Below are 20442 nucleotides of genomic sequence, written 5' to 3' on the forward strand. Positions count from 1 at the left end.
AGTTGTAGAGGGTCCCACCTGCAGTTCATTTAATGCCTATATTGCTTACTTCATAAACATTGTCCATGCCACCATGCATACATTGTTCTTAAGACCTTTGCACAGGCCCATGAGAAACTGTTGAAGAAAGTTGGCTAACATCAATGCATGAGGATGATTTTATAGCCAGAAGCTGATACAATCTGGAGGTGTCTTTACTCATATCTGGTGGTTGATGCTGGAGGTTGACTGGAACTTCCCAAAAAAGTATTTACAGTCCCTCCCTGTGCCCTGGGCCTTCTCACAGCATATTGACTTGACTTCAGAGTATTCAGACTTCTTACATCAAAGACTTCTTGCAGACAGCTTACATAAGCAATAACTCGATAAGCTGCTGCCCTTTTCTTACCTAGCCTCAGAAATCACCTCATGCCACTTCTGCTCTACTTCATTGGTTAGACCAGTGACAGATTCAAGGGGGAGAGTACATAGTTCTTAACCCTTAAAAGGAGAAGCCTAAAATAATTATACTCTAATGAGCACCTTAAATAATGTCTCATAAACTCATAAAAAGCAGGACTATCTATCCATAATAGGAAATCATCTTATATACTTACTACAGATCTATTTGCCATAAATGGATCTGTATGAGCATTGTGATGTAAGACACTGGCTTCACATATGCTCACAGATTACATTCAAAACAGCATAGCACTTGACATATAATGGGTGCTTAATAAGTATTTGCTGTTGTTGAATTATCATCTCCATAGTCATTATTGTATTTGAACATTCATAAAGGGATAATATGAGAAGAGTTATACCTTGCATACAGGTTGCAAAGTTAATTAGAGGATCAGAAAATATAAGACTGATTAGCAGAGGTTTCTCCAGTAATAATAGATTTTAATAAAATCACAGGAAATAGATAGTAATAGAGGAAATTGGTCCCTGAAAATATTATAGTGGAAATTGGAGTCAGGTGATGAGAAAATTATGGATTTATTAGACAATTATTTGACTTCTTTACAAAAGGCAAAGTGAATTGACTTTTATTGGATACAATTTAAGTTAATTCTATTTTAAATGCAGGCAAATACAAACTTTATAAAATCTAAAAGTATGATAGTATCAGGAATGTTTACTACGGGAATTAAAAAATTTGGATTTTCCATCTGTTGCTTTGAATATAGTAAATTAAATTAAGGCTTTCACAAAACTGAATTTAAAACTCAGTCTCATCAGGAAATGCCATTTCAATGCATAATTTTTAAACATTTTCAAATTTGTTTATATATGTCAGATTGGCAAACTCAGCAAACTCACCAGCCATGTTTACAACATGAAGGGAAGAATGAGACAATCAATTACACATGCAATACAATTGACCCCACCATGATCTTTTTCCCAGAAGTTACTATTGAGACATAGTATTAAAGAAATATTTCTGGACATGGGTATAGTATATAAAATAAGTAACAAATAGTCTCTATAATATCCAACTTCCAATTTTACTTTTCAGGAGATTTTTTTTCTTATGCTGAGGAATGAAGGACACTTCAATTTTCCTTTTCCAAAAATATATGTCAAATTCAAAGATAAAGGCTAAGGCATTCATCATGTATAATTATTTTGTCAAAAGGTAGATTCAGAAACTCATTAATATCTAGCAATCAAATGAGAACTCAGAAAGCATTCACTGTGTATTAAATACTAGTGAATTGTTTGTAATATATAAAGAACACAGATCTAGGTATTGTGGACATCAACATGCATAAGATCCAGCCCAGAGTTTACAATTTTCAGAGGAAACAAAGATATAAAGCAACAATTCCAATATAGTGATTGGTAAAAACTCTAGAACACATAGGAGGGACATTATAACCAGATAAGAGCATTCAAAGAAAGCTTCCCAGAGGAGGGCACCTTTGAGCTGAGATATGAAGAGTGTGTCAAAGGACTTTCTTACTAAAAGGCTCTGTATTTTTTGAGTAAGAGTTTTTTGATAATTCATAGATGAGTGTAGAACATTTTCCTGTAAATATAATATAGATAATGCACACAGCCACTGAAGTAGGTATTTGAAACCAAATATATGATGCAAAATTTAACATACAACATCTGCCTCCTTCACTTAAATTGAAACTCTTAAACAAAGTCTTTCAACTGAATTGCATATTTGATCCCCAAACCTCTGCTTCTCTTGGTTCTATATGTCAAAAACCTCATAGAATATTGGATCAAAAGGATTACATGTTAAATTTCTGGACATAAAGATTTTGTTCTGATTTAATAGTGATGTATGTTCATTATACAAAATTTTGAACATGCAAAAAACAACTGAAACGAGAATAAACGCCACTTAGATTTTCCCCATCCATAGTAATAATGACCAATACATTGATTTGATTACACATGTGGGATGTAATTAGAAAAGAAAAAAGAAAAAAAAGTTCAAATTCCTCTATTCCCAATATTTAACAGTCTAATTTATGTCACCCAACTAGAAGAGAAAAAGATTCAGATGTACCTGGAATACTTTGAGGCTATATCACTCTGTTACAAATAATGTCCCCTTTACCCTAATATCCGAATTCTACTGCCAGATTAGGCCTTCTCTGGTGACAGAAAGAGTATCAGGGCATCCTCAGAGTGTCTCCAAACTATCCTGGCCTTGGCTACTCTGAGTGTCACACACATTCTTCTGCTCCAGCTTCTTTATGTGAACACAATATGCACACTTTATGTCTTCATATCTGTGGTCGTTTCTTCCATAGACGTTGCCTTTCTGCCATGGCCATGGCCTCTATTTTCCTTCTAGGTAACACACTCTAGCATGGGTTGCCAGTGTGCTCTATGGCAAAATGAGGTTACTATAATACCTTTTCTTGGGTGATGTTGAATCTTGTCATCTTGACCTCGATACAGCGCAGTAGGTATAAGGTTCTTCAGTAAGTAAGAATCCTTTTATTCAGGACACCTAGGTGGCTCAGTGCCTTTGATTTGGGGCCTGATCCCAGGGTCCAGGATCAAGTCCCATATCAGGCTCCCTGCATGGAGCTTGCTTCTCCCTTTGCCTGTGTCTCTGCCTCTCTGTTTTTCATGAATAAATAAATAAAATATTTAAAAAACCCTTTGCTTTTGGATGTATATTTTTTCTCCTTTGGCATTAAAAAAAGGGAGCTACATTTTCCCCCTCTCTCCTTATATCTGAGCTCAAAGTTCCTGTGCATGAATCTACTTTAACTTCTGTCAGTCCCAAATGATACCAAGCAAAACCCTTTTTGCAAACACAATTAAAAATTTTGTGCCTGCACATGTAAAGAAGAGGGACACTATTCCTTTCCCAACACAATCCCTGTAAGGTAGGTTCAGCTTCAATAACTTGATAAACATGTAAAAAGAAACATTTTTTAAAACAATTGAAATATGTGATAATAGGTGACCATGAAAGGGATTGAAAACTAAACAGAAATCTTCCTAATGTTTTAAATTTTGAAACTGTCAGAGCACTTTTATTAAACACCAAAAGAGATGATAAAGTAGGCTGCTCTTCAAAATCAGAAATTACACTGAGGTTTTTATAGCAAAGGTGAAAAGCAAACATAGCTCTAGGACTGAGAACTCAGGGAGTTCACTGTAAGTTCAGGTACAAGTAAAGAGGTTAACAGTAAGCACACCACTGAGTTATTACTAGTTGCTACATACTCATGTTTCATGAATTCCCACAATTATCTAAGACATGCTTCACCAACTCACCTACATTTGAAGGCTTATAATGTTGCATAAAAACAACCCCAGAGGTAAAAATAATTTCACAGGTAAAAAGGTTCCTAATATTTTACATTAAATGACAAAAAAGCAAAAACAATTATGATGGAGATCAAAGGATAATAAAAATTTTAATTTTGCTTGAGACCAAAGTAATTAATCCAACTTTCTTTATTTAAACAGCTAGTTCGCAAAATCAGTTCAAAGGGGAAAGAATGGGATATTTTACAGCATGGTATCTAATTGACTAAAGTAGATGATTATACAGTTTTCATTTCTTTAGCCTTGTCCTATGTTTACCATAAGACACTGAATCAGTGACTGTGATTCTGATTGTTTGGGCTCAGGGGAATGAAGAAATGCGAAGAGCTCCTCTCAGCAAACACAGAGTTGAGACGAGAGTGGTTTCTCTCACTATTACATCTAATGAACCACTAGAAAATGTTGTTCTTTCTATCAGAGTTCTGGCCTCTGCTGGGTTTGAGATCTCAGTACTCAAAGAATTAATATTTCCAAAAAGGGACCCTAGAATGTTACCAGTAGATTCGGAGTTGAGATCACCTCCTCCATTACATGTTTATTGGGCCATTAGAAGAACAGCAAAGGAGAAAAAAAAGAATGGAGTTAGAATGTTGGTAAGTATATGATCCTGAACCTCATGAGGAAATAGAATAGATGCTAAAAAATAGAGCAAGAAATAAGGAACCAGTGGAACTAAAATACCACATATGTAATATCTCCAAAGACTGTATTTCTCAGGGAAAGTTGGATCAATCCACAATGTAAAGAGACACAAATCAGAAATCAACTGAAATGTTACCAAAGGTGAAGAGAATATGGAAAGTGGTGGGGAAAACAGTAACACATATAAAATCTAAAAATCAATTGCAAAAATGAGGAAAGTCGTATTTATTCATTTCCTTCTATGCTGTGCTATACATATATTTATAAGTATTCATTAACTTTGTAATTTGTTCCATAGATTACTAAATACTGCATAGGATATTGAGGCTGAACTATAAGTGAATTTTAGGAAGAAATGGTGTCTTACAGAGATTGTGGGCTTTTAGCTCAATAAGAGTTCTCACGAAACTAGTCCTCATTTGAGGACAGAATAAGAATGTTTTTAATTACAGAAGAAATTTTTATATGATATTAGACAGAGGCTTTGCTATTGCTATTGTGGGTTGTTTTTTTTTTTTTCCTGTGGCTTGGATCTTTGAGTATGGGATAGAGGTGTATGTTGATGTTAAGCAGTCGAAATGGTGGACCAAAGCATTTTTTTTTTTTCTTTTTTTAGTTTTTGGCTGTCTCTAATCTTGAAACATCCTGTGCAAATGTGAGAAATGTCTAGATCTTATGACTGTGTCTCCTTTTGTTTGAAGTCAGAAATGGAGTTTTTTTGCCTTTCTTGCAGGCATTGATGTGAACTCCATCAATGCAAAATGTTTATATCAACTTCAAAAGAGATGCAAGAATTCAAAGAAATAGGCTCTCCTTGAATCTCCTCTGGCAAATGTAATGTCAGATCCAGCTACCCAGAAGTGATCATGTCAGAGGTTTCAGAAAGAGCGATCGTCAGTAGAGAGACTTAACAGTGTCAAATGTAGTATCTATGCCCAATGATGTTTGTGCAAATATGTTTGCTGAAGGGGTTATGTGCTCTGAGCCAGACCCTTTTCCTGGCTGTGTAACTTGCAACTCTGACCACTGGGCTTTGGAAGATTCTAAGAGTTATCAAATATTTAGCGATATATTTATATTTATATATATATATATAGCTAAAATATGCTAAAACTACTTATAGTGGGTCTCTCTTGTTTATAATTATGAACTCTCTGCAAATGCCCCAAATTGACAAAGTGACTGATTATAGTGATATACCTCATTTCTTAAATGAGGGAGGGATAAAAACTAAAAACAAAACAACCCACACAAAAGAGTTCATTATCTCTAATTCTTCTAAAGCAGTGAACATAAAATGTACATTAATATCGCAAAAAAGTAACCTTCCCTATGAAAGTAAATTCTCATGTAATCAGAAAGGAGGTCATTTAAATCTAATCCCAAATACCCCCCCCCCCACTTAATTTTTGAGTAACATGTGTAAATGCAAACATTTACAGAAAAGAAAAATGCTGGAAACACATGAAAGAAAGAGTGTCTAAAAGCAGCTTTTTAAAGACATGAAGTGATTTTAGATTTGAATGGCTGCTGTTGCAAGACAAAAGCAGCTAAGAAAACAACCTAAGGACAAAAAATCCCCTTCCCATTTAAAAAAAAAAAAAAAAAGGAAAAGAAAGAAGAAAGAAAGAAAGAAAGAAAGAAAGAAAGAAAGAAAGAAAGAAAAAGAAAGAAAGAAAGAAAGAAAGAAAAAGCACCAGAGGCAGTGCAACATAATTAGGTCTAAGGCAGAACAAAGTTTGAATCTGACAAAAGGAACAAGGTACTGAAAAAGGAACAATAAAAACATTGGAGTGGACTTCACTGGTTTCTGGACAGGGACTCAGGATGTCAGTTTGTGGGGTTTCCTCTCTGGAAGATGCTAGATAGCAAAGTGATCTGCAGAGAAGTGTTCAGATGATGCCACCCCTTCCCTGTCTTCCAGGACACATAGAATAGACATTCTCCCAGTTGTTGTGGAACTGGCAAAAATGCTTCCCAGAAATTAAGATATAGGTACTAAGCAAATTTGGTCATATAGAAATTTCCAAAAGATTCAGAGCTGAAAGATTCACCAAATGTAAGATTTAGAAATAACTGGAGAGAATCAACAAGAAATTGTGGGCTATATTACCTTGCATTTTTTATTGGGATCAAATTGTAGAGTCGTGCCAGATGTAAAGTTCCTCTGAGAAGATACTACCCTAGATCCCTGAAGAATTAGAGACATCTCTCCAACAAGAATCAATTATCTCCATATTTTGGTTATTGTAGATAATGCTGCTATAAACATCAGGGTGCATATATCCCTTTGAATTAGTATTTTTGTATTCTTTGGGTTAATACCTCACAGTAAAATTGCTGTATTGTAGGGTAGTTCTATTTTTAATTTTTTGAGAAACCCCCAGAGTGGCTGCACCAGTTTGCATTCTCACCCATAGTTGTAAGAGGGTTCCTTACTAATACCTGTTGTTTTCTGTGTTGTTAAGTTTAGCCATTCTGACTGATGTGAGGTGGTATATCATTGTAGTTTTGTTCTGTATGTCTCTAATGATGAATGATGTTGAGCATCTTCCTATGTGTCTGTTGGCTCTCTGTATGTCTTCTTTGGAAAAATGTCTATTTATGTCTTCTGTCCATTTTTTAACTGGATTGTTTGTTTTTTGGGTGTTGAGTTTTATAAGTTCTGTATATATTTTGGATACTAGCCTTTTATCGCATATGTCATTTGCAAATAACTTCTCCCATTCCACAGATTGCCTTTCAGTTTTGTTGCTTGCTACATTATGGAAAGAGCCCAAATGTCTATCAACTGATGAATGGATAAAGATATAATGGATATATATAACAGAATATTATACAGCCATAAAGAGTGAAATCTTGCAACTTGTAGCAATGTAGATGGAGCTACAGAGTTTCATGCGGTCAGACAGAGACAAATGCCATATGATTTCACTCATATGTGGTATTTTAGAAACAAAACAAATGAACATGAGGGGAAAACAGAGAGAGGAGGCAAACCAAGAAACAGACTCTTAACTATAGAGAACAAACTGATGGGGACCAGAAGGGAGATGGGTAGGGGAACGGGTGTAATAGGTGATGGGCATTAAGGAGTACACTTGTGATAAGAACTGGATGTAGTGTGTAACTGCTGAATGACTAAATTTGACACCTGAAACTAATATTACACTATATGTTAACTGGAATGAAAAATTATTTTAAAGAATCAACTATCTCATATTATTTCCTTTCCTAAAGCATCATTGGTTTTTAATACACAAAGCTAGAAATCTAAACCCAACAAACTTTCTTTTTTCCTTTCTTTTTTCCTTCCTTCCTTTAAATCATAGCACTCTAGCTCCAGTGAAGAAAGGAGATTTAATAAAGAATGAAGTTTTACTTTTTAAAAGAATAAGTTACTTCTCTCCACCTAGTTAAAAAAAAGGTAGCGTATTTTTTAAGGAAAATTATATTCTTTATGATTTTCTGTGATATTACAGAAATATTTAAATTTTCTTTTAAAGCATTTAAGCGTTTGACTCCTTAAAACCTCTCTAAAGCTGAAAATCATATATTAGCATAGAGAAACATTTAAAGCAGTTTCATTTCAGATTTATATTCATATATGCAAGCATGTCTTAAAGTAAATCTTCCAACAAGATTTTGAACTATTTTAGCAGAGTAGAGAAAAATCACTTTCTGAGTTAGTGAAGTTTCTTATTACTCAGAAAGTAGCAAAATATTTTGGTTTGATAATTAGTAAAAATACTCTATCCTTCATCAACATTAGTCACTTTGGTGAAATTTAGAATCATCTGCTTTCAAGATAGAGCCAGTAATCTTGGTTTTGGCTGTGAATAATTTCAAAATAATCTGGAGACTTTGTTATAAAAGGTACATTTGATGGAGACAGCATTTGAAAAGCACACATTTGAAAATTTCTTTAAGTTATTTATGTCTTCACTAAGAACACATTTAATAAACTCTTGACGTGTATGAGTCTCTATCCTTCATACCATGGAAGAATAAAATGTTATTAGCTCAATATGCCCCCACCCCAGAGGAGTACAGGTAAAGTATGTGCAGAAATAATACTGCGTACCTTGAGTACAGAGTAGAATAGTTGAACATAATGCTTACAGAAGATTACAAAAAATGATAGAAAGACTCACCTGATTTTGCTCAAATTCAACAAAAAGTTGTATCTCCTATATATTTGTAATAAAAATGTTACAGATATAAAGTCATATTCTCCTCTTTTCCTCTTTCATTTTCCATAAATGACCATATTTTAGCCTTATGATTAACTATGTGAACCCAATCATGTATTTTTATTTATATATTAACGATACATATATACATATATAATGTTTTGAATAGTTCTAGAAATATCTTTTTTACAGATAATTAATTTCTATTTATTATGTCTATACGCTTCTGATCTAATTAATTCATTTAAAATACCATGTAGAGGAGCACATTGAATGTAACACTAAATTAAAAATATATATATTTTATTTATTTATTCATGAGAGACACAGAGAGAGAGAGGCAGAGACATAAGCAGAGGCTCCTCGCAGGGATCCTGATGCAGGGACTCCATCCCTGGACCCAGGGAACAAGCCCTGAGCCTAAGGCAGACAGACACTTAACCCCTGAGCCATCCAGGCATCCCAACACTAAATGTTTCTACTTCCCTACCAATGACTAATTCTGACATTTTGTTATTACAGGCAAGAAAGCCTTGAATACCTTGAGCACATTTCATTATATATGCATGAGTATGGGGCTACCCTGAATAGAAATTGGAGGATTCACAGAGAGCATCTTCAAATTTTTCTTAAATCATGAGATAATATGGTTAATGAATACCAAACGTAGATTAGTTGCTTTTTTGGTGAATTATATCTTTTGTCATTAACCATTTATTCCTAATTTGCTTCAAATTCTCCCCATCTAACGATGCACCTACATGAGCTTTCATCTGAATAGAGAAGGGTTTTTTTGTTATTTTTGAAATCCATTTGAAAGTATTTTCCTTTACCTGAAGATTTTAGTGTCTTTATATTAATTGTGGTTTCTGATATATTTAGAGTTATTTGTAGTTTATAATTTTGTGTCATCTTTTTACTATTATTTAATTTGCTTTCTATTAGATTCTTTTCACGCCACTTCTTAGATTTATCTTTATTTTTATTAACTCTGATTATATTGTTCTAATGGTTCCCTTTACATTCTTGCTATGTATACTTACTAATTCTATACTTTTCCAGAATCCTGTAACTCCAATCCTCATTTTTCAAAATTCCAGTCAAAATTATGTATTATCATTATCCTCATCTAATTTCCATGTTATAATTGTTAGTAGATTAGTCCTACTTTGTTTGAAAGCTTTCTTGAATTAGTCATTTTATCATTATTGTTAAACTATATGTACATTTTAAGAAATACTCTTGATTATCATTGTTTCAGTATCTTTCTCTAAACTGCTAAATTCAGTGTCCTTTCCAAAAAACACTCTTCTTCAAAGGTAGATTAGGAATGATAAATTCTGTTACAATTCCTCTGAAAATTTCTTACTCACTCACATTAGTTTAGCTAAGGACACTTTTAGCTAATTGTTAAATATAAAATTCTATTACCTTCAAATATTTAGTCTGTTAAAAAGCCTGTTGTAAGTCTAACTATCATCCCTTAAATATATTTTATTTTTATCTATAAATCTTTAATTCTATTTGTCTTTTATATATGAAGTTAAACTGTTATATATATTGTATATATAACATGCTTCTTTAATCTAAAAACATATTTCCTATTTGAGATATTTCTCAGTCATTATCTCTTGTTTATCACATTCTCTATTATTTTTATTTTTTCCTTGTAGGATTCTTATTCAATATGAGAAATTTTTATTCCATATTCCAAACCTCTTAAACTACTTTTTAAAAATATTTTACATATTTTATCTATAATGCGTTTTGATTAACTGTTTTCCCACTCATCAATTCTCTTTTTAGCTACATTTAATCAGCTGTTTAATCAAACTTTTTTTATTTCATTAATAACATTTTGATTATTTTATTTTAATTCCACCTAATGTTTTTGATAATGACCCTTTATTATCATTCCATTCTTATTTCTTAATTATTTTAAATATTATTTTTAAATTTTACTTCAAAATATTTCATTATTTCTAGTTCTTGGTATACTGATTTTATTGTGTCCTATATGTTTTGATCAGATCTCAGATCTCACATTCATAATTCAATCATGTCATCTGAAGCAGGCTTGTCAAAGGGCTAGATATATTATATTATTGGATATAGGGGCTACATCATCTCTTTTCCTTCCATCCAGTAACATGGACTATGTTAGAAATAATAAAATTCTCTGTGGGAAATATGGCTTTCTTTAATAAATAGACTAGAATTCAGGTGATCAATAATAATAATTTTTAAGATGTCCACTTAAGGGAATTTTGTTTTCTAGAATCAATTCTGTCTTCTGATAACAACCTCAATTTTCATATGAGGATATAACCCATTATTGGACCTGGTGCAGATGTAGAATTAATAACCTATCCTAAGTCAACCAATCATTACTTTCTCTCATTTACTTTAATTGACTCAAGGTGAGTTTGTGATTTAAGCATTGTAATCATAATGAATATCAGGAATACCCTTGGGAAATGACTTGTTTTTTAAGGATTCATATTACAGAGGATGAGACTGTGACTGTCAAGAAAAGAATCAGTTAAAAAAAAAAAGGAAGCCAGGAAATACATAGAGAAGTAGTTTCTAGAGATATAAATTAAACCCTGCATCAAGCCATATGTAAAACTAAATTTGCCCCTGTTCAGCTATGTGAACCCATAAGGTCTCCCTTGTACGTAGCTAACTTGAGCTAAGATTTTATTAATCACGAAGAAAAATGAAAGAGGAAGTTTACTAACTGTTACAACTATTACTTCTTAAAATATAAAGCCATTTTTATTACCTAGTGTAAAGAACAGGGATCTTAGATTCAGGTGATATTTCCTGCATGATGATTTTGAGCACATTTCTTATTCCCTTCAATATCAATTTCTTTATTTTAAATTTAAACAAAATAGTGCCTACTTACAGAGTCATTTTAATGCCTATTTTATGCTAAGAATTTTTTTAAGTTGTCAGTATTACTTTAGAGTTACTAATTATCAAACTGAAAATAATCAGATTTCAGCTAAGTAAGCCATATTCTCCATTTTGCACAGAGGTCAAATAAATTGCACAATATAATTTTTCCATGGGGACTTTTGTGCCTGATAGTACAGGTTGCATTTGAATACAGGTCTTTCAAGTGAAAAATCAGTAACACCTGCTTATGTGACATCATTTTTTAATGTACTTATTTATTTAAAACTCGTGGTTTTCTATTTTTAGTTACCTATGTGAATATTTTTCCACAAAGTCAAATTGCCTTGGAAATTTCTAAATAATGACCATCTTGGAATTTCTCAAGATGATCTTTATTATCATTTAGATATGGTTCCTTAATAGGAAAAAAAGCCTCTTGCTTTTCCTCATTCAAACATTCTCTGAATATGATGAAAGAGAAGGAGGGAAAGTGTAAGGAAGAGAAATACAAAGATCTAAAGATATTTTTATTGAATATCACTTATATGTAATTAATGTTAGCATAAACCAAATAAAAATAATTTTGAATAAAAAGTAATTTTGAAAACCAGATGGGCATTGTTTTTATAATTGAGAAGACAATTCTACAGTGTGAGTCATTTGTCATTATTCACAAAGCACAGGGGGAAAGATGAGAGTTTTCTTAATTGAGACAGAGGAGGAGAGTGACAATGTTATGGCCTGCAACCCTTTGTTTATGCATGCTTCCTTTGGTGATTTATGTTTTTCATAGCAAAAGTCGGGAGTCATTGCTAATATATGAATATATTACAGGTGTCAGAAGAAATGAAATACATTCTTGCTAAAGAATAAAGTAGAAAGCCATTAAAAATGAAGAGTAAATACTATTTTCAGAGCAAGCTGTTCATGTCTCACTCATAAAATCATCTCAAACAGAATGTGATGACTTGCAAGCTTCTTTAATATCTGCAAGCTATTGTGATGTTATAATTTAGCAGTTTCTGAGCCAATAACTATTGGTTTTCATTCTCAGATTTAAACACAAAGAAACTAGATAGATAAATGGATGAATGTGTCCAACATCATACATATGCACAAATATATACAGGTATCTAAAAAATAGGTTTAAAATTACTTTTTAAACAGCAAGCAATTAACATGTATACAAGATTGTTATGTAAGGTGTGGTCCTAGCTAAAGGGGGAGGAGATAAGACAGACTTTTTTTTTTTTTCTTTTTTAAGATTTTATTTATTTATTCATGGGAGAGAGAGAGAGGAAAAGGCACAGACACCAGGAGAGGGAGAAACAGGTTCCATGAAGGGAGCCCCATGTGGGACTTGATCTCGGGTCTCCAGGATCACAAGGCGGAAGGCGCTAAACCGCTGAGCCACTCAGGCTGCCCCAAGACTATTCTTAAAAACTGGAGAGATTATAAAGAGAATAAACTGTGAAATAAAGAAAAGGGACATATTCAAAATGTAGTTGAGAAGTGCACTTATCAATTTTATGTTGACAGAAGATATATGTCAAAGAAATGAATTCTTTGTTAGCAAACTCAACACAAAATATAGTATAAATTATAATTCAATCAATTAGGAAACCAGCAAAGAAGTCCAATAGACTGTAAGAATTTTGGTAGTGTACATACAGATGGCAAAAGTTATTAGCACTTATTTAGTATTTAAAATCAAAAGGATAAATGAAATCGACCTAGGATGTATCTTCCTATAAGAAAAGAGAATGAATTTCCTGGGAAGCTATAGGCCAATATTCTGTGGTTTTTCGTTTTTTGTTCTTTTTTATATGTCTGGCTCCTACCCTGAAGCCTCACACAAATTTAGGATCCATATATCTAAAAGATTCATAAAACAAATGATTACTAGATTTAGAAAATAGGCAGAAACTAATTAACTGATTTAATACTAAGAGAAAATAGTATGTCCATGGGGGGAAGGGGCGGGGGAGTGTCATTTATTGGTAATCAACTAGTTTTGAACGTTTTAATAGGATGGAGTAAAACTTTTAAAACCCACCAGTAAAATGGAATAAAATCAGGAATAAATACAAGCCATTTAGGGAGAAAATATTTGCAAAAGATACATATGATAAAGGCTACCATCCCCAATATAAAAATAACTCTTTAACTCTTAAAACATAACCATAAAAACACAACCCTGATAGGAAATGGTCAGAGGATCTGCACAGAAACCTCATCAAAGAAGATATAGATATGGCAAGTAAGCATATAAAACACAACTCATTTCTTATTAGGGAATTGTAGATTAAAATAGCAATGAGATACCACTACACGTGTACTGGAATTACCAACCAGAACAATGATAACACTAAATCCTGGTGACAATGTGAAACAACCTTGCTGGTGGGAGTGCAAAATGGTGCAAGTATTTTGAAATACAATCGGGCAGTTTGTTATAAAACAAAACATATTCTTACACTGTGATCCTGCAACCGTGCTTCTTGGGACTGACCCAAAGAAACTGATAACTTATGTCCACAGAAAAACCTGCACATGGATGGTTATAGCAGCTTTCTTCATTATTTCCAAAACTTTTAAGAAACTGATATTCTTCAGTAGGTGAATGGATAAAGAAATTGTGGTACATCCAGGCAATGAGATATCATTCAGGACTAAAAAAGCTATTAAGCCATGAAAAGACATAGAAGAAGGTTAAATGTGTATTTCTACATAAAAGAAAAGAAAGCCAGTCTAAAAAAGTTACATAGTATATGATTCCAGCTATATAATATTCTGGAAAAGGCAAGGATTAGTGGTTGCTAGAAACTGGGAGGGAGGAAAGGATGAATAGGCAGCTCACAGAAGATTCTAAGGCCAGTGATTCTACTTTCGTGATGGATACATGTCATTCATTATACATTTGTCCAAAGCCATAGATTCTACAACATCAAAAATGAACTTAATGTAAACCGCAGACTTTTGGTGAGAATGATGTGTCAATATAGGTTTATCACTTATAACAAATGTACCACTGCGGTGGGGGATGAAGAAAGTATGAGAGACTGTGCATGTGTGAGGACAGGGTGATATGGAAACACTCTACACTTTCTCCTCAATTTTACTGTGAACCTAAAATTTCTCTTAAAATTAAGTTTATTAATAAAAAACATAAGCTATATATTTCAGCAATGAGGACCTCCTCAAGAAACATTTGTGATATACAGAAAATGTGTGCAGATCAGAATACAATGAATTGAAATTTTTATGTCAAATTTTGATATTTTTCTCTCTGAATGTCTTGTGCCTTTTCAACTTAATATTCTATTAACATTCTAGTTTTTTCTTTGAACAGTCCCTTAAGTTTGTTGTTACTATGTTGTTTTATCTTGAAGTTTGGTTTTGAACACCAAATGCTGGCAAGGATATGAAGTAACTGAAGCACTCATATATCGCTGGAAATGTAAAATGATCCAGCCATTCAAGAAGACTATGACAGTGTCTTACAAAAACTAAACATTCAATTAGCATAGGACACAGCAAATTCTTAGTCATTTAACCCAGAGAAGTAAAAACACGTTCACACAAAAATTTGCATACAAATATTCAAGGCAGCTTTGTTCATTATAGCTCCATGCCAGAAACACCCAAATGTCTTTCAGTTTGTAAATGTTCATACTAAGTTTGGTTCATTCATACCCTTGAATACTACTCAACAATAAAAAGAAATCTTGATATAAGCAACTACCTGGATAGACCTCAAGGGAATTACACCAATTTGGGAAAAAAGTCAATCTCAAAGGTTGCATATTGTATTATTCATTTATATAGCATTCTGAGGTAACAAAATTACAAACATAAAAAGCAGATTGGTAGTTTTCAGGTGTGTGTGGGGAGGACTGCTGGAGGAAGAAGGATATATTTATAAAACAGAAACACAAAGCATCCTTATGATAGAACTGTTCTGTATCTTGACTGTGGTAGTGGTCACAGAAATCTACATACAATAAAATTGCACAGATTTAAATAGAAATGAGTGCATGAAAAATTGATGAAATCTGAACAAGATCAATGGAATATACTAACGTAAATTAACTGGTTGTAATATTGTACTGTGGACGTACAAGATGTTACTCTTTGGGAAAACTGGGTGAAGGAAATATGGGATCTATCTGTATTAATTTTTGCAACTGTATGTGAATCAACAAGTAACTCAAAAAATATTTTTTCTTTCCATAGCTCATAACAAATTTTTATATTTGTCATAATAGAATCATAGATTGGGGTATTTAGAATGTTTCCGTTGTTACACTTATTTTCCACGTTGTTCCTATTCCTGCTGGTTTTCCACTTTTCCAGAAGCTTTGAGATCAGCAAATGTTTTCTCCATAAACAAATCAATCATTAGTTTCAGATGCAGGAAACATTTCAATTTAGCTCTTCTTTTATCTCTTCCTTCCTTTATCTCTTACTTTCCATCTAGCACTATTTTTTTTAGCACTATTTTTGTATGCCTGGAAAAAAATTTGAATTTCTTTTTGCAAGAGTCTGCTGGTAGTGAGCGAGCTCACTCTTCATTCTCGAATGGTAAATTTAGTGGGTATGAAATTTTACATTAGGAGATGTCTTATCAACATTTCTCAACATTATTTCATCTTAATCTACCTTCCAATGTGTCTGTTGAGAAGTTAGCTGTCAAACTCAACCTACTTTTCGTTCCTCTAAGGATAACCTCTTGGTCTTCAAGTAGTTGCTTTATAGATTTGCTCTTTACCTTTTATCTAAATCAGATTTACCATGATGTATCTCACTGTGGTTTATTCAAAAAGATATTTCTATACTTATTGGTTTTGTTAGAATAAAATTAATGTAGTGATACCTTTCTTCAATTTTTGAAAATTCTGAGCCTTGTATCTTAAATACTGTTTTTGCTTTATTTATTAATCTCTTTCTCATTATTTAGCCACTTGAATTCAACCTTGCAGACATTGTTTAAGTCAAATTGTGTTAGACTCTAGGGTGGTAACAAGTGGTCCCAAATCTCAATGGTTTAAAAAAAATGATTTTTTTTCCTGTTTATGTCAGCCACTGTCCAACTATAGCATTTCTATATATATCTTCTTCACTTTGATACCCAGACAAATGGAGCAGCCCCTATCTCTGGAGAATGCTTTTCTTGCATCTAATTGAAAAAAGAAATTGCAGAACCAAGTCCTGTCTCTTAAATCTTCTGCTCAGAAATAATAAAGGTTAATTCTGAATACATTCTATTGTCTGAAACCAATCATGTAGACAAGTTTACATCAATGAAATCAAATCCTATCAAAAGGAGACCTATAAGTTAACTGTAAAAAAAAAATGTAATCTACCATGCCTTCTCACTGTATCTTCTATATCTTATCACCTCATATCTATTTTCATTAGTTTGTTTTTCTTGTCTTCTTTCAAATATTTTGACTTAATTAATTTATTAATTATGACTTCAGAGGTGTCTATTTGCTGTTGAACACATCTTTTGAAATGATAATATGGCTACCATATATTTCAGTTCTAGAATTTCATTCCTATTTAATTTTTGCTTTCCTATGCTAAGTCACTTTTCATTCTTTCCAGTTCTCAGCCAAAATTTTCAAGCTTGAATTTATCTCTTTGAACATGTTAAACAGAGTTTTTACCATCTGTCTATGATAATTTCACTATCTAAGGTTCTGTGCATCTGTTTCTGTTGTTTGTTGTTTCTGTATGTTTTCACTTCTTATTATGTCCTTATGGGACTGATTATCTTTAATTATGTGATGGACTTGAGATTTAAATGCTATTTATAGAAATAGTTTCAAGTGAGGATGATGTTAATCTTTCTCAAGATGTTTGCTGCTGCCAGGTGCAAGGAGTACTTGTACTCTAAGATCATTTTAATCCAATTTCAGTGTAGGAAATTTGGGGAAGGGCCTCTGAGAAGACTTGAAGCTGGACAATTCACATGTGGATCAGTTTACTCCTTGATTGTCTTACTCTCCAGGTGAATACTGGTAGCCTTCACTCTTGGTGTGCCCGGGACTCCAGTTTTATCTCTTTTATCCCACAAATCTATCACCAGTATTGCTTAGACTCTGAGGTCCTTATTCAGAATTGGTAAGTGCCAAGACACAATGAGCTCTCAAGGACAAACTCACATCTATGCATTTTAGTTTTAACTCAGATTAACCTAGTGAGCCTTATCTTTAGTTTTAGCTTTCAGATATTTTAGAAGTTTGTCTTAAATATTTTATGCATTTTTATTTGAAAGAATTGATCTAAATTACATATTCTGATATTCTAGATTGTTAGCTTTGGTTTACTGAATTAACTCATGCAAAGTATTTAAGTAAAATTCAACTTTTTAATCTAAACTAGTTACCTATAACTAAATAGAATATAATTCCAAAAATTAGCATCTTCTGCACATGAATGAACGCTACTCTTGCAACTTAGAATCATCTCAGCCTCGGAAAAATCCAGTCTCCATAGGCTCACATAGGGAGTCCGTTGTTTTCTTTTAGGTTTCCTATCCTGCACCTGGAGTCCCGACATTCCTTTCAGGCAAAAGCCAGGATGATTGTAGGTGATTGTAGGATTCTCTCTCTCTCTCTCTCTCTTTCTCTTTTTTGCAGGGATCATAACCCTGTTCTACTTCTATCTAGGGTCTGAAAACAGCACTCTCATGGATTTTGCTCAATGTTCTAGTTATTTCTAGTTTAATATTAAATTCAATCTTATTTACTCCACTATGAATGTTTTTACCATTAAAAAATACTAGTTTGTTAATTTATTATTGATTCATAGGACATTTTTTATCTGTTTTTGTTATAAATTGTCACGATAGTTTGTGAAAGTATGAAACTCTAATAAGTGGCGTATATAATGTATCTAGATCTGTACTAATGCTATTCATTGTTATAATTAATAAAATGTACATATGTCAAAAATCACAATGAGGGCAAGTTTTGTCACTGTGAATTTCTTATAGTCTAAAGTTTAGTCTTAAAACTAAAAACTAAGCTAATATCATTTGCCTAAAGAGTTGAAGGAACTTCGTTTTTAAATTATTTTATTGAAAGGCAATCATCATCTTATAAAAAACAATGATTTTAACTCCTTATTATAACTTTAGGATATCAAAAAAGAAAGTTTCACAAATAAAATATATAGTGTGTCTATATACTATAGATTATTGAAAGAATGTGAATGGAAAAATGAGATTTTGAAATCTTTTAATTTACTTAATTTTAATTTACTTAACTTACATAAAGTATTAACTATATCTATCAACCTACCTGCCATATAAAGATTTTTTAATGAAACAATCCTCTTACTTTTTCTCATTGCAATCTTCCTTGCAAAAGACACAACTACTCTCATTAGTGATCAGGCATTTCAGTGGATTTCTTTGGGAAGGAGGCAGTATGATTGATTTTCTTATTTACAAGCTAATTATAAGACCATATAGTAGATATAAATTAAAATAATAGCATTGCATATTTGATCACTTATTATAGGTCAACATACAGAGATGATAAGTGATTGATACATAAATAGAGAGAAGATAGAGATACATAGATGACAGATGAGAGAGAGACATAATGAAAGAAGAGAAAGAGCAGGGAAATAGAAGCGATATATTTTTCCAACCTGCTTGAATTTTATGAATTTTATGTATTTTATGAATGATTGTGTGTATGTTGATGTGTGAATAGCTTCAAACTGACACCGAGGCCATATAAGAAGCTGCATATTTTAATGCATTTGTAGTAGGATACCAGATTTTAGAAAGTTGAATGACTGCCCTTCAATTTATACAAACTCAAAAAGTATCCATGGTAGATAGAACTATCAACCCCAGGAAGATTCCATGCTTTAATTTGTAGAACTATAGAAAAGATGATATAGCATACCTGTAAGTAAGTGAATTTATATAGCTAAAATATATGCAGATATAATTGAGCTTGCTGGTCAAGTCAATCAAAGATATATTATCTTTGATTATCTGGGTGGGCCCTATGTAATTGTATATGCCCTAACAGGAGAAAAAAAAAATCAGAAGATGAAGTGGAAAAGAGATAGCAGAAAATAAGTCAGAGAGATGCAAATCATAAGAAAGTCTCCTTGACCTGATGTTGTAAGTCTGAAGATGGAGGAGGTTATATGGAAAGTATGAGAAGGAATGCCATCATCTTCTGACAGCCAGCAAATAAATAGGGACTTCCATCCTACACTGCGTGGAAATAAATTCTGACAACTGGATGAGATTAGAAGCAGAAACCTTCCAAGTCTCTGGCAAGTAATTCAGCTCTGATGAAACTTTGACTTTGGTCCTGTGATTAGTAATTTTGGTTTTGTGATTAATTTTTCACAAATGCCTGGATGCAAAAATTCCTGTAGAACTAATTCTGTTCTTGATAATGAAAAGGAATAAAATGTCTCAAAACTTGGTTATATGTAGACATTCACTTTATATCTTTTTAAATACCCTAGATAAAAATTGTTTAATTAAAAAACTGGATTAGATGAATGAGGTCTACCATATGCCTCTTTAATTGGTAATGATAAACATTTTATTATTTTGAGGGGATAACTTACATTGAATTAGCAATGTAAAATCTGCTTATATGAGATTTACCAGTTCAGAAAAACAATCAGGAAATTCTTTTCTGAAGTTTAAATGGGACAGAATAATCTCCTTCTACCTCAATTACTCCTACACACAATAATGGTATAAATATGGCCAGGCATTTAATCTTCCATAATACAAAATAAGAAAAAAGATGAAGTTGCTCTATTTACTAAACCGCCAAGACAGATGAATTTTAACTGCTAATGTGCCAACAATTTTTAGTGTTCTTCAAAATAAAGAAAGAATGAACGAATGAAAGAAAAG

This window comes from Canis aureus, chromosome 14 (genome assembly GCF_053574225.1).
Source record: "Canis aureus isolate CA01 chromosome 14, VMU_Caureus_v.1.0, whole genome shotgun sequence".
Lineage (NCBI taxonomy): Eukaryota > Metazoa > Chordata > Mammalia > Carnivora > Canidae > Canis > Canis aureus.